Genomic DNA, 25342 nt, shown 5'->3' with positions numbered 1-25342 from the left:
CTGTTATAGTCATAAGCGACCCTCCCTCCTCCCCGGTGGAGTAACCTGATAGTATCAGGCCTGTTGTTATACACCTTCAAAAAGAACTGAAAGTAACTTGTGTTGGCTGTGCATCCTGGGATACCGGGGGTCTCTGGAGAGTTTCTTAAAGGCACGGTATCCCTTTAGCAGACACATAATGACAGCCTATAGGGCTTGTCTGTCCACCCCTTCCTCTCTATTGTTTAAAGGGATTTTGATGAAGGGAGTGTGTGGTAATAAAGGAGGATGTCAGATGTGAATAAAAATGACATTTAAACTTTATTTTGGCTTTTGTGTTCACTTCAGAGGAAGTGCTGGCCAGTGCAGCCTTGTTGTGATTAGGCTGTATTATTTTGTCTGTCTCTTAAGTGTCTTTGCAGGTTTGCAAATGCGGGACAGCTTAAGAGATATTTTTGATTGCTCCGGGGTCCCCGCACATGGGCGGGGATTATTCATAGATTATGACTATAACAGAGATACCCCTACTGCAGAACTGGAGTTACAGGTAAGAAACTACTCCTTCCCAAATAGGTACAGTGTGTACAGAGTCCACAGTCCCCAGAGGTTTGGCAGAGGCTAAAGTTAGATATAACCTTACTCTCTAAAGTGGTAGCTTGGTCGAGCAGTAAGGCAGTATCAGAGGACAGTGTAAAGCATTTGTTGTACACACTCAGTCAGCAAATGGTCTCAAGCACTCAAGAACTGAACTCTAGGCCAATGGTTTTTGTATAAAAATATGTAGTTTTATTTTAGAACCAACAATAGGTATCAAAATGTACTTTCTCAGATTGAGAGGCTTTAGATAAATACTTTTCAATAGGCAATAGACTTTGGATGCAATAGATACAGTTGTTGCAATAGGCAACACAATTTCAAACGCAATTATACATTGAGCTCAATGGGGACTTCTAGTAAAATGCAATATCACTTTTTGATTACTTTTCTTACCACAAGACTGGATCCTAGATTCAGTCCTGGGACAGTTCCTGTAAACAGTTGAGTAAAAGCCTTTTGGGTACTGTAGTGATTTTTAAGGTATATTATTGTATTTTAAAAATTGACATTTCGAAACTTTTCCAGCAAAAATCACCAATGTTAACATATGGGAGGAAATTCACATAGCAGGTAAGTGGGGTATTAGTTACTTTTTCTAACTCCGTGTTGGATCCTGGATCCAGCACTGGGACACCTCCTGTAAACAGTTGAAAGAATGTGTTTTTGTTATACAGGCGATTTTTTTAACGAATATTTGTAAGTTTGCAAAATCGACACTTAGCCTGATTTTTGCTGAAAAAGTTTCTAAGTGTCGATTTTGCAAACTTACAAATATTCGTTAAAAATCGCACCAACTGTGAAAACATAATTACTTACCTGTTTTAGATAGATGTCCCAGTGCTGAACCTAGGGGCCCAGCAGTGGATTACAAAAGTAACGAGAACATACTTTACCTGTAACTTGAATTTCCTTCCATAGGATAACATAGCCTGATTTTTGCTGAAAAAGTTTCTATGTTATCCTATGGAAGGAAATTCAAGTTACAGGTAAAGTATGTTCTCGTTAGTTTTGTAATCCACTGCTGGGCCCCTAGGTTCAGCACTGGGACATCTATCTAAAACAGGTAAGTAATTATGTTTTCACAGTTGGTGCGATTTTTAAAGAATATTTGTAGTTTGCAAAAATGACACTTAAAAGAAGTTCCACAGAAAAACAGTCAATGGTTTCCTATGGAAGAAAATTGGGTTAGCAATAATTATGGTTGTAATTCCTTTTCAGGGTCTGTGCTGGGCACCAAGATCCAGCACTGGGATCTCTCCTGTTAGTGTTTTCGTTTTCGTTACTCGGTTGATTTTAGGTGAATATTTTAAAGTTTAGAAACTCCACACTTTTCCAATTTCCAAGTGAACCTAGTCAATGTTACCCTATGGAAGAAAAGTGAGTTATCTGCTTTTGGGTAAGTACTCGACTGGCAGAGTTAAGGTTCTGGGCATAGACTGGGGGGTCTCCCGGAGTCAGGTAAGTACAGTTGTTACACCCTCAGCGGCACAGGCAGCCAGGTGCAGAGTGAGTTAGGCCCAATGTTATCCTATGGGCGGCAGGGGGCCTTTGGTTGGTGGCTGCTGGCTAGCAGGCCACGCGGCTGTGGGAGCTGGGCTTCTGGTCACTTGCTCAGGGCAAATGGGGAAGTTGGTTAGAGTAGAAGTTGCACTGCCAGGGCCACTTGGGCGGCTGGGTGCTTTTGAGCCGTCGGTTGCTCAATGGATTGCAATGGAGAAGCTCAAGAACGAACAAAGGCTGCAAGCTCGGGGACGGAGATTCTTCAGGTGCGACCACCACTTCGAGAGGTAAGTTGGGTAGTTGGAGGATAGGTAGGCACCCAGGAGTTGGGCACAGGGGGGCGCCGGGTGCAGGGGTGCCTTTTGGCATCGGGAAATCTTACCCTCTGCTGGTCGCGGTTGGAGGGGTCCCTGGTTCTGAGGCTGCAGACGTCGGGAGCATCGAGGTGGGTCCTTGGGTGCTGGATTCGGGGTCACAGTCGCCGGGGGAACGTCCTCGGGGTCTTTGTTCACTCCAGCACAGGCCAGGCTTGGCGGGTGCAGACTGTGCAGGGTTCGCGGTTCCTGGCTGATGCCAGGGGTCAGTTACTTGCTTTGAGCAGTACCACTGCTCGTGGAAGTCCCAGTTGCTTAGAGTCACAAGGTAGCCAGGTCCTCCGGGGTTTGTGAGGTTGCTGGCCACAGGAGATGCCGGAGTTTAGCAGGAGCAGGTTCGAGGGTCGACAGGCCGGTAGGGCTGGGGCCAAAGCAGTTGGTGTCTTCCTCTTGTGAGCAGCTGCACGGCAGGTCTTCTTGTCTCTTGATCTTCTTTGCTGTTTCGGAATCTGGATCTAAAGAAGGAAGGTTCAGGGTGCCCCTAAATACTAAATGTAGGGGCGTTACAGGTAGGTAAAGGGCAGGGACCACTGGGTCCCGGCCCTGGGGGTGGGTACACCCCCTATCCTGCCACTCTCCTGTGGGAGGGGGGCAGTGGCCTAGTCCTGATTGGGCAGGGCCTCCCATCAAGATGGCGAGAGCCCGGGGATGTGCTTCACCTCGCCTCCCCCACCGGAGGGGTGGGGCTGGCACACCCCCTGTCCTTCCTTGGGGTTTCCGGCCAGTCTTCCCGCCAGAGTGGGGGTTTACAACCGGTAGGGGCCAGTTGCTGAGTACAGCAAGTGGCCTGGAGAAGCTCACAAAGGCGGTATGCCTTTGAAGCATCCCCTGCATCCTGGGGGAGGAGACTTAGCACCTCGCCCGGGATGTGCATTGTTGCAGGCCCAGGAGAGTGGATGGCTCTCTATCCAGGGGTCCAGCAACGTGTCTGCTGTGTGGCAGCCTAGGCAGCCCCTCAGACAAGACGTGGATTGTAGGTTAGGTTTCAGGGGGCATCTCTAAGATGCCCTCTGTATTGCTTTGTACATTAAATCCCACACTGGCATCTGTGCGGGTTTAATGTGCTGAGAACTTTGATACCAAACTTCTCAGTCTTCAGTGGAGCCATCATGTTGCTGTGGAGTTGAGTTGACGATCTCCCAGCACCATATACTCTTAAATGGCAGCGCTGCACTTACAGTGCCCAGGAATGGACCTGGGTACTGTAGGGGCACAGGGCTCATGCACCTGTACCCACACCACTGGCATAGGGCACCCAGCTAGAGGGGTGGCTGATGTATGCCAGGGCAGTGTGTGTTGTGGGCATGGCACACAGGGAGGTGTGCCATGTCGACTCTGTTTTGTTCTGTACCCAGACACTCAGCCTGCAGGGGCAGTGTGTGTGTGTCAGGGTACAGTGCCTCTAAGGGTGGTACATTAAGTGCCGCAGCCCTTAGGGGCCTTCCCTGGTCACAAGGCCCGGAGTACCTAGTGTACCATTTACCAGGGTCTGACAGGTGGCCAGGGTTTGCCAATTTGGGTTTAGGTTTCAGCACAGTTTTTAGGGAAGGAACATAGGCCCTGGGTACCTGATTGGCAGGAGCCCAGGGCACACTCAGTCAAAGTATATTCAGCAATTCAGCAAGAAGTGGGGGCATACCATGCAAGAAAAATGGTACTTTCTCACAGTCCCTCTCCGAGCTCATCCGTAACCCTGTCGCCGTGTGGTGCCTAAGGGAGGCAGTGAACCACCTAATTAGGTGACGCCCCTGTCCCATGACGTGTAAATATTGGATAGTTAAATGTGTTGGGGGCTCTTTTGCCATGTCACCCCATGTCTGCTCAATGCTGCTATAATCGTGCAGTGTATGAGGCATTGCCCCGGCTGAAGCCCACCACTCTCCACCAGAGATGCAAACGATCTCAAATTGCCCTCATGGTACAAATCCCCGGTGTTGTGAATCTCGGTATCTCTCATGTGTCATAATCCATAGGCCATGATAGCAGTGCGACCTCTGAGTGTACCTAGTAGTGGAAATGCTTGGGCGTATGGTTTTGTGTCTCGCGTGATGATCAAGCTTCTGCAATAGCACCTATACGCTACATTAAGCAGTAGCTGTGTTGGCGCTTTCTGCCTATTGCATGGATGGAATAATGAGAGAAGGGCCTGGTGTGACAGGGTTGGCAAGTTTGTAGCTGTGTCTGATAGGCAGCTTTCGGAAAGCCACCGAGCCACCCACTGCGGTTGCTCTACCAGATAGTATTGTTCTAGATTGGGTAATGCAAGTCCTCCCTGATTCGTAGGCAGGTAGAGTTCCAAGTCCGACACTCATATGCGCTGAAACTGAGTAAGCCTGAATTTGTTACAGGCCTTCGAGCCAGGCAAAATATCCAGTGATTGTACTTGGCTAGATCAAAACCTAGTACCATTTTATTTTTTGAAGCCTTGTACAGACCTCTGTTTAAGAGGGAGTATGATGGAAAGACTTGCTTAATGAAATGAGAATGCCATAAACTTCTTTAGGTTACTAAGCATATTATTTAATATAAAGTCTTATATTTATCTTCACGAAGAACTCTGACTCTACATTGTTTGTGATTTATGTGCTGGCTGAGCTACAAGCTCTACCCCTCACCATCATCCAAATGTAAGTTTTGACTGTTTGCCATCACTTGCACATGAGAGAGAAACCTAAGAAGACATTTCTTGGCAGTTCACATAGCTGAAGTGGTACCTTGTTTATTTATATCCAGAGACCTTTGCAAGCTTGAGGATGTGGCTAGACACAAGTATTTGGGTCTAATTGTAGTAACAACCTACTTTGTTCGCTTTTAGTCAGTCAAAATATGTGTTTTGTGTTTTTTTTAAATTTTATTTATGAAATTTCCACACCAAATCTGAGCGGTCATACACTGAATTCTTTGAAACGATCTCCATCGACTTATTTCCATTATATACATTTGAGTCCTGAACACATTTCACAGTTAAATATATTCTGCACTTTCATGGCATAGCAGCAAAACCAGCGTCTAACACAATTGGGGTTGTCACAAGCACCAACGTTTACATGCTACTGTGTTTGTACTTATATAGCGCACAGCTACCTCATTTCGGGGTTTCCCGGCGCTGTACTCGTACCGCTAGGGAACCCTTCCTGGTTTTTCCCTGTGAAATGTCCACTCCTGGGCATCCCCAGGGTGAAGCCAGGCATCCCAGCGCTGTTGGGGCCGTTGTGGAGATTAAGCAAGCTATTGCCCAGAGTTGCAGCGTGGGACCCATGATTAGAATAGGCACCGAGGCGAGAAATCAGGTCCGAGGAATTATGAGCCCAAGACCCACCAAGACCCGCCGAGGCGGTAATTGAACCCTGGTCCCGGGCCAGACCTCTGCATCAGGGTCTGCCGCTCTAACCATTGAGCCACACTTCTCCACAACTACTGCTACTACCATACTCCCCATCCTGCTCACTGCCAATCCCTGTTGGATTTAACAAGTCCCTACATAACTCTCTCCAGATTACTATGTCCTCCTCAAGCTTTTCATCCCTGCAACAGGCTTTCATATGCAGTTCCTCCGCCAAGGACCACTCTCCCACATCCAACTCACGAACGATGGAGCCCATTCACCCATCCAGCAAATGGCCACCCTCCCTTTGCCCAACACCAACGCTAGCTGTAACAACACTCGTTCCACAACTTTCTGCCACAGGAAGGCTGTTTGCCTAACCACATATGGTAGTTCCACACTCACCCCAGCACCTTCCATCAAAATCGCAGGTAGGTACTCTGGTTGGACTCGACTGCCAAGTAAGCGCTTTTCCCAACTATCCTCCTTATCCAACCATTACACAGCAGGCTGAAGGTGCACTGGGAATAATAGAGATCAAACCTAGGCACCCCCAGCCCCCCTCCTCATACCACTTCGAAAACACCTGCAGCGCCACTCTGCAGTGCTTCCCCGCCCCAAAACAGGGTTACCAGGAGGGAGTTCAGCTGTTGAAACACCTTCGCAGGAATCGTGCTTAATGCATTCTGCAGGACATGCAAGCATCTCGGCAACATCACCATCTTTGCCACAGCTATTCTACCCATTAGGGACAGTGCCAGCTTATTCCAAAAGTCCACGGAACGCCTCAGCGACTCAACTACCCTGGTTACATTCATCTGAAGTAACTTAGCATCCCCATGTGCCACCTCGATCCCCAGGTATCTAAAGTGATCCATCTCCCTTATCGCACCCAGACTAGGCAGCTCCTCCGCCCTACTCTCTCTGTCCTGCCAGGGAGAGTGCCAAGGACTTACGCCTATTAATGCGCAATCCCGAGTATACTGCAAATTGGTCCATCAACCGCAGCAATTTCAGTTTAGCCTCACGCGGGGACGTAACATAGAAAAACGCGTCATCCGCATACAACGAGATAAGGTGTGTACCAATCCCGATTGGTATGCCCCAACAACCTAGATCCTGTCTTGCCCATAACGCCATAGTCTCAATGGCCAGAGCAAACAGCAGCGGCAACAGTGGGCATCCCTGCTGTGTACCTCGCCCCACCAACCACTGCACTGACCTGGTTTGGCCCAACCGCACACGTACCGCAGGTTTCGTATATAATATTTTGACCCACCTACAAAAGCGTGGTCCAATCTTCAGAGAATTTCCAATAGATATCCCCAGTCGACCGCGTCAAACGCTTTTTCAAGGTCAATAGAGACCAGTGCCATGTCCTCATGGGCCATATGCGTCTCATGCAGTGTATGCGCCAACCGTCGTATGTTCATGGACTTACTACGGCCTGTGATAAAATGGCACTGGTCCTCCTGAACTAAGTAGCCCATGTGTGGTCCCAGCCATTTGGCCAGCACTTTGCATAGAATTTTAACGTCTATGTTGATCACTGTCAATGGTCGGAATGCCGCTGGGTCCTGAACATTCCCACCCAGCTTCGGGATCATGCAAATCTCGCCCTCGTGCATCGTTGAGGGAAATATTCCACTATCGAAGGACTCATTGAAGGTTTGAAACAATGGCTAAACCAACTGGTAATTGGAACCTGGTAATACTCGATGGGCAGCCCGTTGCCCCCTGGGGCCTTGGCCCTAGGGATGTCTGCTTTTGCCTCTGTTCCCTTGCTGCCCTCAGGATGCAGTCTCTATCCCGATAGTTAAGAATTTTAGCTATGATAGCTTGAGGCTGTGCCCCCGCAGGTGGGGGAGGGACGAGGGCCCTATGAACTCACTCCATCACAAACACACCCGACAGTCCCTCTGGGCACAGATGGGTACGAATCCAGCGCTCCAGGAACTGCTCAGCTGCTCCTTGTTCCGCTCTCTCCGGTATGTCCAGCACTCTGCTATTACTGCACCTTGCCCTCTCCTCCGTCTCTTCGGCATGACTCTCCAAGGCCTTCGTGGCCACGGTCTTCTGCGCCACTTGCTGCTTTAGGGTTACCACCTTACTTTCCAGTTATGCTATAGCCATCTCAGCACTCGTGACTTTGTCAGCCACCTTACGGAGATCCACGCATAGTAGGTTCACATCCACAGAGACAGTATCTATTCTGTCCTCAAGTGCCTTCCTAGAGCCCTGGATGGCTGGCATGAGTTCCACCCTTTTGGGCTCTGGGCTCTACCACCCCCCCACCTCCCTTTCCGCCCCTCTAGTCTGTCTAGTCAGCAGCTGGTGGAGGCGGGGGGGCCTAGGGGTAGTATACTGCGTGATGGTGTTAGGTCCAGTCGGCTTCTGGGCTTTCTCTTTGCCCATTGCGAACTCCTTTGCGTACGCGCGTCACACCCACCGGTTCAATCTGCGTGCCAAAGGTCCTCCCCAGCGAGAGTTCACTATCGAGCCAGGCCAGTAGGTGTATCAAAGCATAGGGATCGCCCGACGCACAAATCCCTGATGCAGCAGGATGGCAAACACTGATCCTCCGTCCCACAGCAGTGGGCAAGGGCTGGAGCCAAACCTGCCCCAGAAGGCCCACATGTACCCAGACCTGCAGGACTGTAGCAAGGGATCCTCAATTCACACAGGCAGCGTGCCCGGTACTAGGCCATGCAGTTAAGCCAACAATTCAGCCTCAGGGCCGCTCCTAGTTGTGCTCTCCTTGTTGGGCCCTCAGGGGCCTTCAGCCAAGTCTATGTGGTCCCCACACGCTCACCAGGGGCACCGCAGCAGGACCGATGCACCAAGCTGAAGGGCTACAGACCCACAGTCCAGTTCTGCCCAGGATTATAGCCACTGGGGCCTCATGAACAGCGGCCCCCCGCGGTCACACCACCTCCGGAGCCCACGGACAAGTCCCACCGCCTGCGGGGGCACCAAGCGCAGACACGGCCCACCAGCACCCCAACCAGGCCCGCAGCAGACCTCTCCTCTTCCCAGGTACCGGCCGGGGGAGCCGCACCCGCCTCAGGCCAATCACCAATGTCCGCCCGTTGATCAGGCCCCCACAGGCTGCTCCGCCGCCAATCAGTCCTGGACGCCCATAACTGGCAGCGTGTCCCAGGAGCACTCCGCACACCCGGCTGGGGGTCTGCAGCAGGCTGTCCCACCAGCAGGCATCTTCGGTGGATCACACGGTCCGCAGCAGGTTCGCCGTCCTCCACGTCCAGGCATCTGACAGCACACAAAGTAGTAACCGGCCACCCGATGGCAGCCCAGGGGTCAAAGGCGCAGGGAGGGGGCACCACAAGTCGAGACTCTACTCCACCGAAGACTGGAGATCCTCAGCAAAGTCCCGGTCCCAGAAGGGCTTTGTCCGTAGGCCCGTTCGGCAATACGCACTTAAGCACTCCCCGTGAAACGGGCTTGCAGCTCGCCCCAAGTCGATCCCACGGTCGAAGGGGATCACCAGCCATCGTTTCCCGCTCAGAGCGTTTGGTTTCCAGCGGGGCAACCAGGATAATTATAGGATGTTCTGGCGGGCGGACAGAAGGAGAGCTGAAGAGGCTCACGTCCTGTCGGCCATGTTGCTTGACCACGCCCCCCAGTCAAAATGACAGGAGTAAATACAACTACTCAATCTGTTCAGTCTTTTTACGTTTATTTTATGCCCACAATTGTGAGTTACGGTCACATTGGTGCAACAGTGGATTCATTGCAATTTTTGTTTCTGCACAACAACAGTTAGAAATGTGTACTTTTGTATTGCTGTGTGTTCTTGTGTATTGCTGCCAGATAAGGGAAAATTGCACCCATTCCCTTTTGGGAATGTAAGCATGTTTTGGACATTGCTCAAATTACATTTTTTTTATAACTAATGTGGATAAAGGTATTCACTTTCTAGAAATGGCATGGCATAATGACAGTGATGGTGAACTTTCATTGCTGTAACCTTCTCGGCACTGTTATTAACGCCCCTGATTTTTTTTTACCATGCTCTTCAGGCCTAGTATTTTTAGGTCTCGGCTAGCGTAGGCTGCACATATGCGCAGTCCTGGCGAGATTTTATGTTTTTGGGTAGCTTTCACTAGCGGGGTTTAAGCCCCGCCCCTCTTTTCCATTGGCTGGCGTCACCATTTATGTTAAACAGTGGCCAGCCATTGGAAAAGAGCTTCCAGTGACGTACACTTTTCTCTTTTAGAGCCGTCCCAGTTCGACTGGCTCGTCTGACTTCCTGCTGGCCTAAAGTTTCTTATCCTCTTTATGGGGCGAAACAGATGGCCCCATAAAGAAGATAATAAACCTATGTATGTATGTATGTGCGGTCTTGTATAGCGCTCAAATTACCCTTGGGCATCTCGGCGCTTGCATTGGGAACCCGTCCTGGTTTTTCCCTGTGAGATAACCCATACTGGGCATCCCCAAGGTGAAAGCCAGGCATCCTGCCGCAGGGGGCCGTTGTGGAGATTAAGCAAGCTTGTTGCCCAGAGCTGCATAGTGTGAACTTGTGCTTAGAGTAGGCACCGAAGCGAGAATTATCGAGTCCGTGGACAATTGGGCTCCAGACCCTGCCGCGTCAGGAATCGAACCCTGGTCCCGGGTCTGACCTCTGCTTCAGGGTATGCCTCCTCTAACCAGTGAGCTACACTTCTCCTTTTACGCCAGCAGGGCAGTCCGTCCAAGTGGGACGGCTCCAAAAGAGAAAAGTCTCTGTCGAGGACAGGCACGCACAGCAAACTCCATCCTGGGCATCCTCGTCGACTTTCACCCCGGTCATTCGGAAATTGCGGTGCAGTGAGGCGCGAAAGCCCACGGCTTACTTTTTCACTGATTCTGCAAAAGTCATATCTCTGTAACGTTTCCTTTCCAAACTGAAATAAGGAATGAGATGTAAAGGTACCTTCCCGTATGATGGAGTCCCCCTCTCCCCTTCAACGCCCTTCATTGGAAACTCAATGTAGCCCCCCCAAACAAAACAAGCAGCAAAAAACATACAGCCCGAAAACTCAAAGCGAATATCACACGCTCCAGAGGGCCGTAATGCCTCGCTAAAGCCTGACCCGGGAATAATTATCAAGGGTCCGTTTAGCCTGGTTTGTAGGGGTGGGGACGTCTCTTCCCCCTTTTTTTTAATTAAACAAAGTAACTTTCCCAGCGGATTAAGGGAAGGATAAAGGTATGATAACATTTTAGGAAATTGTTACCCTAACTGAAAAAAGACTTTTCTTCCCGGACAGTGGGGGAAACATAAAGGGGCTGTCTTCTGTAAACACCCCCCTGCGGGTGACGTGGCCTTTCCAGCTGGCTGGCTCTTTCGAGTAGTGCATGGTTCTCATAGTGCAGCATGGCCACCCCCGACGTTGTAAGAAGTGTTCCCTCGGAGGACGAGGTGTCCCCTCCGACCAACAACAGAGGAGAGCGTTTGCTGGTTTGTTTCTTGTATAAGTTAGATTACCACAGTCCTTATCGAGCGTTTGATTGATTAGTAATGCCTGCCGGTCAGAGTCAATCAAAGGCAACGGTAAAGCTAAATATGCGCTTGAGACAATCTAAGTCTGGGCGGCCAAAACGGGGCACTTTGTATTTAAGGTCACCGGATAACTTCATGTTCCCCACTCTTACATTGTTTTAAGATGTCGATTTGTTTCTGCTGAAATTAATCTAGTCTGAACTCCCAGAATTTGAGGATGTGGCCTTACGGCCTTGGGGAACAAGGATCGAGCATCGGCGTTGGCTCAACATCCTGTGATTCTGGGCAAATCACTTAATCTCCCTACCAACAAGCATTACAAATGCAATAGGTTTCGCCTTTGATTAAGTTAAAACCATTTGCTTTGCTATAGAATACCATTAGCAAAGCAAATGGCTTTAACTTAATCAAAGGTGAGACCTATTGCATTTTCAATGCTTGTTTAAAACACTGTAGGCAGCAGTGGATGGAGATTTCTTTGACAATGCAGAGATGTGCAATTTTTCACCACCACTGAGCATTGGCAGTGGAAGCTTCAAGGCTGTAGCATACCTATAAAATCCTCAACCATTGCTAAAAGTTTTGAACTTCAATCGAACCACCTTTGTGAGACTGTTAAAGTATCGAGCAAGTATTTAACAGCTGACATAAAAAGATAACGTGGAATCTACAGCTGAGTTCTGTAGTGCTCTACTTAACATACTAACTGATAATGTGGGTAAAAGTGTTCTCCTTTTGAGATAGTTTGATATTGGACACTGTTAGACCTGTCAGCCCTTTGGCAGTTCCCTCCTCATTTTATTATTTTTATCCCTTGTCCCCTTCTCATTTTTTCTGTCTACCAAACTTTTTGGGGTGCTGATGTAGAGGTTCTGGGCGCCTTTTCCTCCTCACATGAGGAAAAGGTGCAAGGTGCTCCACTGAGGTAGATAGAGGAGGAAGGTAGGATTCACAAAATGGTGGCTCCAACTGTCACCTCAGCACCCGGGCCATGACTGCCATGGGAGGTTCCAGAACCTTCTGGACCCCTCTGGCAAGTCCAGCCCAAGGTGATAAATAGAGGTGGCAGGGGGGCGGCCATTTTAGAATCAAGCTGGGCTGTGGAGTAGTCAGGAGTGAGGCACCTGAGTGGTGAGGTGGTTGCGCGGGATTGGGAGAGGACAGACCCTAGGGTCTGCGCGAACCCCCTACTCAGCTGACATCACCCTCTATCATTTGACCAATCCCTGAACTCAGCCATCGACCCTGGGAGGCATTGTGTTCTGGTTAAGGATCCCTAGCGTAACCTGAAGAGGGATTCCGTGCGGGAATTTCCGTTGGGACTGCCTAGACCTCCCTGGATGTCATTTGGGAATCCAAAACTTCCCCCCAGTGGCGTCAGCGACAGCGCCCCATCGTGGACTTTAGGGCAGGGAGTTGTGCTAAATACTCCCCGGGCTAGTTGTTCTGCCCATCTGATCTGCTGTGAGCCAAGCCCCCTAATCTCTGCCTGCCCGCACTGGCCGATCTAAGTTCCTCACCTTTGTGGATTCGAGGCGTGGGCCTATCTGCGAGACCCCGGTGGAGTCCTGAGGGATCAGTGAAGGCTGGTGGGGTGCTGGGACTCTCTGGTGGGGCTTGCGTCCATCGCGCGCGTCAGCTGTGTGGAGAGCTGTCATCGCGCCGATCAATTGCCTGGAGAAGCGGCGGCCAGGAAGCTGAATCGTAACTAGCTTTGAAGCTGTCACCCGGGTCACGTGAGCCGGGCCAACAGAGAAGTGCCGCCCCTCCCAGCAGCCGTGAGATGAGGCCGCACCCCCCACGAGTTGCGCAGCGGTGAAAGAGCCTGACGGAGTCAGGGCCGCGCCCCCGCAAGTCGCGCTGCAGTCTGCAGTGGCGGGAGCGCTTGTCAAGTGTGAGAAGCCAGGAAGCGTTGAGGGAAGGCCCGTGGCAACAGAGGACATCCGCTCTATGAGTGAGCGCCGGGTGAGGTATTTCAGCGGGGAGGGGCCTAGTGAGACGCCCTCTAACCGTATGACAGGATTTCCCCATCGGAGGTTGTAAGGACGGCCACCCGGGAACTGGTTCCTCCTGTGCAGGATTGTGCCCTACTACGCGCAGGTCGGTCAGCGCGATTACAGTAAGCAGGGTATCCCGGGGGGGGTTCAGTTCCTGGGGAACACCAGCACTCGGCGACTAGCACGGAGAAAGTGACTGGATCTGACTATTGGGGGATACAGTCCTGTTGCTCAATGTGGGGAGGGAAAATCTCTCAGCCAGTGATAATTGGGGATTGTATCCCATGCTCATGAAACTGTTGTGGGTTGATTAATAAGAAAGAAGGCGGGGATTGGATAGGTTTGGCAGAATAAGAGCCCCGGGGTACAGCTGTGAGGGAAACCCTCGGATCGAATATTTTGAGGGGACTAAATTCTCTTTTGAAAGGCAATTTGAAGTACGCCATGGAGAAATGTGACTAGGTCTCCCTATCCGGGGTGGGAGAAGCTCAAAGGGGGATTCCAAGACTACTGTATGAAATGTATTGTTTGGAGGGAATTGTCATTTCCTCTGCAAGTATAAGGTACATTGTTGTCATGTGGAATTGAGGATTCTTGTAGAGTAAGACAAGTTTATCTAGTACCGTAACGTACAGGTTTGACCTTAGACAATAGAGAGAGGTTCTAATGCAAATGAAATGAACTGGTTCCAATTGTAATGTCAAATTGAAAACTGAATCTTGATCAGAAAAGAAATGTTATAAAGTTTACAGTAACTCTTTTACAAAAATCGGTGTAGTGTTCTTTTTGAGTGATGTGGCGCAGGATTGCGAGCTGAGTGGGATGCAGGCCTGAAAAGCCAAATGGAGTGATGAGCCAAGTGACCTGAGCCAGGCTACCCCCTTAGACGTAGGTCTAACAGATTGGTGCTCAGCGGTGGGATGACTTATTCAGTTCTTGCATCCGCTTAGTGGCAATTTAGCGTGCATCACCACCTACACTGGATTGTTTTGACTGGAGTTTTCTCCAGATTGTTTTCTAATTGGAGGATTTTTGAAATTGTCCTGGGTATATTCCCTTTCTTGAGTAAAGTTCTTGTTAACTGTGTTGGGGTCCCATCTGGCAGGATGGAATTCGAATTGGGTAGGCTGGAGGAGTATACAGTGGCCCAATTGAAGGAGTTCTGCCAGGAACGGGGGGTATTCTTTAAGCAGGGGGCGAAGAAGACCGAGCTCCAGGCAAGCTTAAGAGCCTGGGTTATGGCCCACCCTAGCGGGAAACGGGAGGAAGAACCAGGACTAGATCTCCTAGAAGAACCGGAAGTCCTTCTTCCCCCTGGGAGCGGTAATATGGACGTTGGGTCCAGGGCCCCATCAAGAGTAAGAAGTAGCGCCTCAGGGGGGAGCCTGTCCTCTGCTGACCTAGTTGATCGGAGGGAAGAGAGACAGCTTAGAATGGATCTGGCCCGGTTGGAAAAGGAGAGGGAGGAGAGGAGGTTCCTCCATGAGCTTCACTTAAAAGAGTTAGAGCTCAAAGCCCTTCAACTTGGAACCCCCAGCAGTCCTAATGGTGGCAGCATACCGAGAGAAGTCCCGAGAGAGTCCAGGCCCTACCTGCCCAAAGATGTGGTTGCTAGCTATGGTATAGGGGATGATATTGTAAAATGGCTGGCTGCCTATGAGGTCTCTCTAAGAGCCCATGGGGTCCCCGAAGCCCAGTGGGGGGGTGGCCTGTATAGGTATATGCCTCCGGTGGGGAGGGATGCCTTGTTAGCGCTAGAACAGCCAGACCAGACCCGGTACCCCGTTATGAAGGTAGCCCTAGTGAGGAAATTTGGGCTAACCCCTGAAAAATTCAGGCAGAGGTTCCGGGGCAGTCAGAAGTTGTCCACTCAGAATTGGGTGGACTTCTTGGACTATGCCAGGAAGGCCTTAGAGGGCTGGGTGCAGGGTAGTGAAGTCAAGGACTATGAGGGACTGTACAATTTAATCTTAAAGGAGCATCTCCTCGAGAAAAGTTTTCCAGAGCTGCGTCAGCACCTAGTAGACAGCAAGCTCACTAATCCCAGGAAGCTTGCAGAGGAGGCAGATATCTGGGCAAGTACCCGGGTATCCTCAAAAGGGACTGGAGTGAATTTCCAAGGGGCTGGACAAGGCGCCCTCCAGAAGAAAGGGGGGGGAAGACAAAAAGAGGGAGTTCTCTAAAGGCCCCCAAAAGAGTTCACCAGGGAAGGGAGTAGGATTCCCTCCTAAGGTTGGTCCCCACAAACCCCCTTATCCTGACCGTGGTCAGCAGCCTAGGGTTGTCCGATGTTACGAGTGTGGTGAGGTTGGGCACTATAAGGGGGATGCCAAGTGTCCCAAGAGACCACACCCTCCCATTGGAGGAAAGACCCCTGGGGTGGCGAGTGTAGTGCTCGGGGAGGAGTTGCCCCTAGATAAGGGAGGTGAGTGGGCAGGGCTAACCTTAGTGTCCTTAGGGGATTGTGAGATGGTTCCTGAGACCCAGATGCCCTCGAATACTACTAAGTACAGGCAATGGGTCACCATCAATGCCCAGAGGGTGGAGGCTCTGAGGGACACAGGAGCCAGCATGACTATGGTAAGGAGTCAGCTGGTGTCCCCGGAGCAGGTGGTCCCCAATGTAGTCCACCCGGTTGTGATGGCTGACAACCGAGAGGGTCACTATCCGGTGGCCCAGGTTCCCTTTGAGTGGGGAGGGGTGGCGGGTCCTCTACGAGTTGCGATCAGCCCTGCCATGCCGGTCGACTGCCTGTTGGGAAACGACCTTGAACACTCGGCGTGGAAGGAGGTTGAGTTCAGGGCCCACATGGAGATGTTGGGGACCCCTGAGTGGACGTGTGCCCACACTCGGTCCGTGACCACCCGAAGAGGGGATTCACAGAGGTTGGAGCCTGGGACAAAGGCCCAACCAGCTGCCGGAAAGGGTAGACGGGGACGGGGAAAGCCTGCCCCGGCATCTGACCCTCCAAAGGTGGATGGGGCAACTGAGGTGGTCCCGGAGTCTACGGAGGGGGATGTAACGTCCCTGGAGGGCTTGCCTACCCCTGCAGACTGGCAGGTGGAGGGAGGACCTACTAGGGAAGAGTTTTGTCGGGCCCAGAAGGAGTGCCCTACCCTTAAGGGTTTACGGCGGCAGGCCGAAGCCCAGGCAGCGGGTAACGATTCGGGGAACTTCCACATATATTGGGAAGATGGACTCCTGTATAGCGAACCCAAGGCTCCGGTGCATGGTTCATCCCGGGCCTTGGTAGTTCCCCAGCGTTACCGAGCCTTCCTATTAGGACTGGCTCACGAAATACCCTTGGCAGGACACTTGGGACAAGACAAGACCTTTGCTCGACTTGTTCCTCATTTTTACTGGCCTCAGATGAGGATTACGTCCGATACTTTTTGTAGGACGTGTGTAACCTGCCAAGCTAGTGGGAAAACAGGGGTGAAGCTGAAGGCTCCCCTGGAACCACTGCCTGTCGTTGGTACCCCCTTTGAAAGGGTGGGCATCGACATTGTCGGGCCATTGGATCCACCAACGTCGGCCGGTCACAGGTTTATCCTGGTTCTGGTGGATCATGCCACAAGGTACCCAGAGGCTATCCCTTTGAGGACCATTACTGCACCTGCGGTGGCACGGGCCTTTATGGGAATTTTTACCCGGATGGGATTCCCCAAGGAAGTGGTGTCGGACAGAGGTACCAACTTCATGTCGGCATACATGCGGGCTATGTGGAAGGAGTGTGGAGTTACTTACCGGTTCTCCACCCCTTATCACCCCCAGACTAATGGTCTGGTGGAAAGGTTTAACAAAACCTTAAAGGGCATGATCCGGAGTCTGCCCGAGAGCCTGCGGAGGAAATGGGACGTCCTCCTACCTTGTTTGCTGTTCTCGTACAGGGAGGTACCACAGAAGGGAGTGGGCTTCAGCCCCTTCGAGCTGTTGTACGGGCATCCCGTGCGTGGACCCCTCAGCCTGGTGAAGGATGGATGGGAAAAGACTCCCAGAAAACTTCCACCAGATGTGGTGAGCTACATGCTGGCCTTTCGTAGCCAAATGGCTAGGTTGTGGAAGCAAGCTTCGGAAAACCTAGAAGCCAGCCAAACGGTCATGAAGGAATGGTATGACCGAAATGCTCACCCGGTGGAGCTGGAGCCTGGCCAGAAGGTGTGGGTGATGGAACCTGGAGAGCTTAGCGCCCTCCAGGATCGCTGGTCAGGCCCCTTTTGAGGTGGTTGAGAAAAAGGGCAAGGTTACCTACGTGGTAGATCTTAAGACCCCTAGGCAGCCCCATCGGGTGCTCCATGTCAACCGTCTCAAGCCTCACCAAGAGAGACCCGAGGTCACGTTAATGATGGTGACTGATGGGTCAGAGGAAGAGGAAAGTGAACCTCTTCCCGATCTGTTTGCGTCCCAAGAGAAGGATGGATCGGTGGAGGGAGTGATCCTTTCACCGTCACTAACTCCTGAACAACGGAAGGACTGTCGCCAGGTTCTGGAGCAGTTTGCGTCCTTGTTCTCCCTTATCCCGGAAAGGACTCATCTGTGTACCCATGATGTGGACACAGGAGACAGCCCACCTGTGAAGTCCAAGTCCTACCGACTGTCGGATAAGGTGAAGGCTAGCATCCATGAGGAAGTTACCAAGATGCTAGAGCTAGGAGTGATTGAGCCTTCAAGTAGTCCCTGGTCCAGTCCGGTGGTACTGGTACCCAAAGCTGCCCCACCGGGCACTACCCCAGAGCTCCGGTTCTGTGTGGATTATAGGGGACTGAATTCAGTGACGAAGACGGATGCTCATCCTATCCCGAGGGCGGATGAGCTCATTGACCGGTTGGGAGCTGCCCAATATCTCAGTACCTTTGACCTCACATCCGGGTACTGGCAGATTTCCCTGACGGATGGAGCCAAGGAAAGGTCAGCCTTCTCCACACCCGAGGGTCACTACCAGTTCTGTGGGATGCCCTTTGGGCTCAAGAACGCCCCTGCTACGTTCCAGCGATTGGTGAACCAGGTCCTCTCTGGAATGGAAGCCTTTTCAGTTGCGTACCTGGATGACATCGCTGTCTTCAGCCGCAGCTGGGAGGACCATTTGTGTCACCTTCAGGCTGTACTTCAGGCTTTGCAGCAGGCAGGTCTGACGATCAAAGCCAGTAAGTGCCAGATCGGGCAAGGGTCGGTAGTGTACCTCGGTCACTTGGTGGGTCAGGGTAAGGTGCAACCCCTCCAGGCCAAGATTGAAACCATCCTGGCCTGGGAGCCCCCCAAGACACAGACGGAGGTCCGGGCCTTCTTGGGCCTCACTGGTTATTACCGACGCTTTGTCAAGGGTTACGGAACCATCGTGGCCCCCTTGACTGAGCTCACTTCCAAAAAGCACCCTCGACGGGTGATCTGGACCGAGGGATGTCAACAAGCTTTTGACACCTTGAAAAAGGCCATGTGTGCGGCACCTGTTCTCAGGGCCCCTGACTTTGCCAAGGAGTTCATTGTCCAGACGGACGCGTCGGAGCACGGTATTGGGGCAGTGCTGTCGCAACTCAATGATGAGGGTCTAGACCAACCGGTGGTTTTCCTATCTAGGAGACTACTCCCCCGGGAACAGAGGTGGAGTGCAATTGAGAGGGAAGCTTTTGCGGTGGTGTGGGCTCTGAAGAAGCTGCGGCCATACTTGTTTGGCTCGCACTTCCTGGTTCAGACCGACCACCGGCCCCTCAGGTGGCTGATGCAAATGAGGGGCGAAAATCCCAAGCTGTTGAAGTGGTCCATTTCCATACAGGGGATGGACTTTAGGGTGGAACATCGCCCAGGAGTGGACCACGCCAATGCTGACGGTCTCTCCAGGTATTTCCGCCTTAGTGAAGAGGACTCCCAAGGGGTTGGGTAGCTCTCCCCACTTTCAGCTGGGGGGGACGCGTGTTAGACCTGTCAGCCCTTTGGCAGTTCCCTCCTCATTTTATTATTTTTATCCCTTGTCCCCTTCTCATTTTTTCTGTCTACCAAACTTTTTGGGGTGCTGATGTAGAGGTTCTGGGCGCCTTTTCCTCCTCACATGAGGAAAAGGCGCAAGGTGCTCCACTGAGGTAGATAGAGGAGGAAGGTAGGATTCACAAAATGGTGGCTCCAACTGTCACCTCAGCACCCGGGCCATGACTGCCATGGGAGGTTCCAGAACCTTCTGGACCCCTCTGGCAAGTCCAGCCCAAGGTGATAAATTGAGGTGACAGGGGGGCGGCCATTTTAGAATCAAGCTGGGCTGTGGAGTAGTCAGGAGTGAGGCACCTGAGTGGTGAGGTGGTTGCGCGGGATTGGGAGAGGACAGACCCTAGGGTCTGCGCGAACCCCCTACTCCGCTGACATCACCCTCTATCATTTGACCAATCCCTGAACTCAGCCATCGACCCTGGGAGGCATTGTGTTCTGGTTAAGGATCCCTAGCGTAACCTGGAGGCCTGAAGAGGGATTCCGTGCGGAAATTGCCGTTGGGACTGCCTAGACCTCCCTGGATGTCATTTGGGAATCCAAAACTTCCCCCCAGTGGCGTCAGCGACAGCGCCCCATCGTGGACTTTAGGGCAGGGAGTTGTGCTAAATACTCCCCGGGCTAGTGGTTCTGCCCATCTGATCTGCTGTGAGCCAAGCCCCCTAATCTCTGCCTGCCCGCACTGGCCGATCTAAGTTCCTCACCTTTGTGGATTCGAGGCGTGGGCCTATCTGCGAGACTCCGGTGGAGTCCTGAGGGATCAGTGAAGGCTGGTGGGGTGCTGGGACTCTCTGGTGGGGCTTGCGTCCATCGCGCGCGTCAGCTGTGTGGAGAGCTGTCATCGCGCCGATCAATTGCCTGGAGAAGCGGCGGCCAGGAAGCTGAATCGTAACTGGCTTTGAAGCTGTCACCCGGGTCACGTGAGCCGGGCCAACAGAGAAGTGCCGCCCCTCCCAGCAGCCGTGAGATGAGGCCGCACCCCCCACGAGTTGCGCAGCGGTGAAAGAGCCTGACAGAGTCAGGGCCGCGCCCCCGCAAGTCGCGCTGCAGTCGGCAGTGGCGGGAGCGCTTGTCAAGTGTGAGAAGCCAGGAAGCGTCGTGGGAAGGCCCGTGGCAACAGAGGACATCCGCTCTATGAGTGAGCGCCGGGTGAGGTATTTCAGCGGGGAGGGGCCTAGTGAGACGCCCTCTAACCGTATGACAGGATTTCCCCATCGGAGGTTGTAAGGACGGCCACCCGGGAACTGGTTCCTCCTGTGCAGGATTGTGCCCTACTACGCGCAGGTCGGTCAGCGCGATTACAGTAAGCAGGGTATCCCGGGGGGGGTTCAGTTCCTGGGGAACACCAGCACTCGGCGACTAGCACGGAGAAAGTGACTGGATCTGACTATTGGGGGATACAGTCCTGTTGCTCAATGTGGGGAGGGAAAATCTCTCAGCCAATGATAATTGGGGATTGTATCCCATGCTCATGAAACTGTTGTGGGTTGATTAATAAGAAAGAAGGCGGGGATTGGATAGGTTTGGCAGAATAAGAGCCCCAGGGTACAGCTGTGAGGGAAACCCTCGGATCGAATATTTTGAGGGGACTAAATTCTCTTTTGAAAGGCAATTTGAAGTACGCCATGGAGAAATGTGACTAGGTCTCCCTATCCGGGGTGGGAGAAGCTCAAAGGGGGATTCCAAGACTACTGTATGAAATGTATTGTTTGGAGGGAATTGTCATTTCCTCTGCAAGTATAAGGTACATTGTTGTCATGTGGAATTGAGGATTCTTGTAGAGTAAGACAAGTTTATCTAGTACCGTAACGTACAGGTTTGACCTTAGACAATAGAGAGAGGTTCTAATGCAAATGAAATGAACTGGTTCCAATTGTAATGTCAAATTGAAAACTGAATCTTGATCAGAAAAGAAATGTTATAAAGTTTACAGTAACTCTTTTACAAAAATCGGTGTAGTGTTCTTTTTGAGTGATGTGGCGCAGGATTGCGAGCTGAGTGGGATGCAGGCCTGAAAAGCCAAATGGAGTGATGAGCCAAGTGACCTGAGCCAAGCTACCCCCTTAGACGTAGGTCTAACAGACACTCATTCAGTTACATTATTTATTTATCTAGCTGTCTCTGAGGTATGCTGCATGAGGCGAAACACTTGTTTGTTTGTTTTGTATTGTAGTTGTATTTATATAGCTCTTCATACCCCTGATGAGGCACTGAAGTGCATTTGCTCAGTGGTGGTCTACTGGTTGTGTACTTGGATGTAGAGTATGCGGGTGTCTCGTGGCCTTTGGTTAATGTTTTGTGAGGACCCAAGTTGTTCTCTTAATGATTTTTTGTTGCTGCGCCTTGTTATGTAATGGCGATGTAAGACCATTAACTCTGCCTCATCCAACCCTCCAAATAAGTTCCTTAGTGGCCTTTGTGTCACCATCTTGGGAAGAGCGAAGCCTTAACTGCCTTCCTGAGTTCCAGAGGGTCTTGGATGTTTTTTCTTTGCCAACCAAGACTTCCACAGTTTTCTACTGAGAAGGTGGTTCCACTAATGTGTTACTTCTTTTATAGAAGGATGGTCTGCAGGGGTTCTTTTCCATGGATACCTTTGCTTGGATGAAGGATGGCCATAGATGGTCCTGTTGACAAATGTGTTTAGAAGTTGCAGATCTGAATGAATACCACTTGTTTGATTAGTTTTGCTAACAATAGGCCATTTGAGATTGGTCAAATGCTGTCTGGATCTGCTGGATCTAAATTGTTCTTGTTGAACGGTCTCTTGTAATCTGCTGGGAAAGTGCTTGATGAAAGGAAGTTTTGGATTATGGGTGGGTCAGTTCATAGTAGGATTTTCCTGAAAGGTATTTCCATGGATGGTCTTGGCTGTGTCTTGAGAAAGCCCTTGAGCGAGGGGAAAATCTTTGTAATGAGTGGATGTCACCCACCACATTTGCACTTTATGAGCACTCTTTTTAAAACATTTTGTGAGCAACAACTAATTTATTTTTTTGCTCTTGGAGTATTAATATTTTTATGCATAGTCACCAAGGGGATTGACACAACTACTGAATGTGGACTCAGAAGTTCATGTTTGTGTTTTGCAGGTTCTGACTGTGCCTTGAACAGATCATGGAATTGGGAGGCAGAGACTTACTGGAAGGAAACCAGGTCTGGAGTCTGCCTTTCTGTGTAGTCTTCTTAATGTAGCTTTGAATAGGTTTGATGGAGAACGTTATGTGCCCACGGTGTCTGTCCAGCATCTTTACTCTGGCCACAAGGTGGTCATTAATTGTGTTACTGAAAACTTGTGATTAGAGCTGGGTTCTCTAAAATTGGTCCTGGAGAACCGGATCCATGTCATATTTTGAAGGTATCTACATTTACCTAAATGGGTATATGCTAAAAATCTGGCATAGATCTGGCCTCCAGGACCGACTTTGGAGAACCCTGGACTAGAGAATCTTTGAAGTTATTCTATTAAGTTCTTTGGTAGGGCTTTTGACATTGAATAAACTGTTAAAATAATTTTGTCTTTGCACCTACTTAATGGAAGATTTGTAGATCCTTTTGAATAATTGGAGAGGTGTTCCGTCATGCAGATGGCAGAATTTATTCCATTGGTATTGAAGTACACTTAAAGAATCAGTGGGAGCTTGTATTAATTAGAACAGCAAGTCATCTTAGGTAACATTCTCTCTGATGGATACAGGAGCTCCCTCAGATTCCTGTCAACCCTCGTGCCACCCATCTTAAGTTTTTTATGCATATCAACCTTTTTCTTTTTCTTCAGCTCCAAACATTTTGTCTTTAGCTTGAAAAATCTTGGACAAACTGATATCACTGGCACTTGAGCACTATTTGCATTCATGCCATATCCCATTCGGTAACATTGCGTGACAAAGTCGGCAGCTCCTTTGGGCACATCCTTGCAACAGTTGTTCATTAAGCCTGAAAATGTTTCCATATTCAGTCTCGCACCTAGGAAGTAAGAAATCTGTGGGAGCTCCTTAATATGTCAGTAAGAACATTTTCAAAGGTAAGTAGCTTTTTCTTACCGGTCTGCTGAATATTGACTCTTTTAACTACGTTAATTTTCTGGTGTTGCAGAGCTGATGTTTTTCATTTTAAAAGAGTCTGTCCAATATGCTTGCCTGGGTACATTTCATGAATTCATATGAATTTATTCCAAATATTTTCTACAATGTATGGAGCACTCTGCCTCTGGCCACCTTGTCTGTTAGTGAGTCACCAAGATTCCAATCCTCCCTGGTGACCTTGCAATAAGAGTACTAAAGGCACTACTTCCACGGTGACACTCCTGACATTTAATGCATGCCTCCTGGGACTATTGAAAATTTACAAAGTTGAGATTGCATCAAGAAGTGAGACACTTCACACCAAATTAATATGTCTGTGCAACACGGTGTGGGTTCCACATCCATTGAGTGAGAAGAAGGTGTGAGGCTTAACTGAGTAAGATTGTGTACCAAGATGTAGAGCTCGAACTCTGGAATCTCCATGAAGTGAATTTCAATGACAAGTGAACAAGACTGTGCTCCAGATAATGTGATTTCCGTCCCAGACTGTACACCAAGATGTGGAATGCTCCTCAAATGACTGAAGCAAGCACAGTTTTGTATAGCTCAGCGATATGGGGTCATTTCAACTCTCGTAAACTTGAAAAAGTGGAAAATACTTTTCTCCGCTCTCTTTTGACACTCCCCCAGAACTCCCCTATGATACCAATTCGACTAGACTTGGCCCTGAAATCTATAGTAGATCATGTGAAATTGTGGTCAATTTTATACTGGGTTCAAGTAAGGATGGTAGAACATCTCTCATCGTGTACAGTGAGTTTATTAGATGTTTTGGAGAACTTGATTAGGTTATGTAAAGAAGTCCCTTATCGAGTTGAGGCTTGCAGCCTTTTGGCTATACACAGGTGTAGTAATCAAGTCCATTCAGTAGTGATGATTTAAGTAGGTTTATTGGAAGATGGTACAGGATCACAAGTAGATTAGATTAAGATAGTATAAAGACCAAGTCTAGATCAGATAAAGACCCCACCAGGAGCAGCCAGCAGGCAGCTCAGCCCCAGTCAACTGACATTACTCACTGGAGATTCCCAACATTCTGACTGCATCATCACATGAACATTCCACTGGTGGTAGACTGGCATTGCATCAACATTAGCAGGATATAACAACAGGCTCTTTGCTCATCAATGCCAAACAAGTTGTAAAGGATAGATTTTGGTACTGGAATTATGAAAAAGGTCTTTCTTCTTCTTCCCTTGTTCGATTGACCAGTTATTTTCTCTTATTTAAATGGGACTACAAATTTGATTTGAGGCTTTTTTTTTAGATTATCTTGAACCAAGGTTAGCTAGAACGCTCTACATGAAGTTTAGTGTGAGGACTTTACTGATAGCCCCCTTTTGCAGTAATTGAAGAGCTGAGGGTTAGATCTCCAGCACTTGCCCATTTTGTAAGTCCCAGGATAAAACAGAAGGTCATATTTTATTTTTCTCTAAAGCATATAGTAGAGAAAGAGCCATATGCGTAAAGTCGTTTTGTAAGCTCTATGGGGTAAGGCAGTATTTTGTGGCATTAAGAATTTGTAAGACCAATACGAACCCTACGGTTGTCTTTGCAATAGCAACATTTTTATTCTCTGCTTATGTCATCCAGTATAAAGCCTATAAAGTGAAGACTAGACGTTTATACTTTTAGCACTTTACTGATGTTCGGGAATGGGGTCCTTTTTATCCACTGGATTGAACTACGGTAAGCTGGTGCTTGGCGGAGAATGATGAAATAAGCAAGATATGACCTATTTCATTTAACTGCTTTTATTGAATTTTCCGATTTTTGTTTGTTCTCTGTAATTTTATTGATGTTTTTATATTGCTTTTTATGTTTTTGTCAACGACGTTGAATCCGAAATGACATTTAATAAATAAATGAATAAAAATTAAATGAGTGAAACAGTGCTCCAAGAAGTCAGATGTTTATCCAGTGAGTGAGACTGAAGTTGTGAGAATGAAACCCTGTACTTGTTTGCCTCTACAAGCGCCCCACCCCCCCCATTCCACAAATTCCCT

At 49.8% G+C, this 25342-nt stretch overlaps 1 protein-coding gene across 3 annotated transcripts in view; it reads left to right on the top strand.

Annotated features, from left to right (window-relative positions):
- UBLCP1 (ubiquitin like domain containing CTD phosphatase 1) overlaps nt 1-25342 on the top strand; it is a 155972-nt gene that overhangs the window by 54458 nt on the left and 76172 nt on the right. The window lies entirely within an intron of this gene.

Source organism: Triturus cristatus, chromosome 7 (assembly GCF_964204655.1).
Source record: "Triturus cristatus chromosome 7, aTriCri1.1, whole genome shotgun sequence".
Taxonomy (NCBI): Eukaryota; Metazoa; Chordata; class Amphibia; order Caudata; family Salamandridae; genus Triturus; species Triturus cristatus.
The sequence above is the reverse complement of the archived record's forward strand: the minus strand, read 5'-3'. Positions and strand labels throughout refer to the sequence as shown.